Source organism: Sphaeroforma arctica (assembly GCF_001186125.1).
Source record: "Sphaeroforma arctica JP610 unplaced genomic scaffold supercont1.982, whole genome shotgun sequence".
Taxonomy (NCBI): Eukaryota; class Ichthyosporea; order Ichthyophonida; genus Sphaeroforma; species Sphaeroforma arctica.
Window position 1 is genome coordinate 26,552 of NW_014039576.1, and position 1,039 is coordinate 27,590.

Here is a 1,039-nt window from a genome sequence, read left to right on the forward strand (position 1 = left end):
GTGTGATGGGAGGGTGTCCTATAATAGACCTATATATATATACATATAGATATATTACACGTGTACGGGTGTGATGAGAGGGTGTCCTATTATAGACTTATATACATATATATACATATATTACACGTGTACGGGTGTGATGAGAAGGTGTCTTATTTTCTTACTACACGTGTACATGTGTGATGGGAGGGTGTCCTATTATAGACCTATATATATATACATATAGATATATTACACGTGTACGGGTGTGATGAGAGGGTGTCCTATTATAGACTTATATACATATATATACATATATTACACGTGTACGGGTGTGATGAGAGGGTGTCTTATTATCTTATTTGGGTTTTAGGGTTATTACAATTGTACGTTCTGGTGCGCCATGTGACATGTCTACGAGAGTATCGTATCAGAATTTCAACTCGAAGTTAATGTCAGTAAAACACACAAAAACAAACCAGGTTTTTCTCACGACTTCAATACGAAGTAATCTAAGTCGTGAACCAGAAAATAAACCAGGGGTTTCTCGCGACTTACAGAGAAGCATGGTAGTTCTACACCACCATGTTAAGCACCAGATCAATATCACAAAACTCAACTCGCAGTTAATTTTAGTCGCAAACATAAACTTAAACCATGGTTTTTTTTCACGAGTTCAATACAGAGTAAATCCTGGTCGTAAACTAAAATACAAACCAGGTTTTCTCACGACTTACAGGGAGGAATGGTAGTTCTGCACCACCATGTTGAGCACCAGATCAGCGTCCCACACAGTGAAGTTCATGGCACTAGCAGTGGCTATAGTAGACACGATAATGGAGGTGAAATGCCCCGCTATCTGTTCCAGCACGTTATTCGATACCTATTGAATGGGTGTGGAATGATATGATATGTGTTCATACGAGCAAAGAGAGATGGTTGAATGACAGGGATGTACATGCAGTGGGGGTTAGTAACATGACAAGGTTCGTGACATGACCCGCTATGTTTTAGAGTATGTTGCATGAAGACGGCAGAATATATATATTTATATATATAT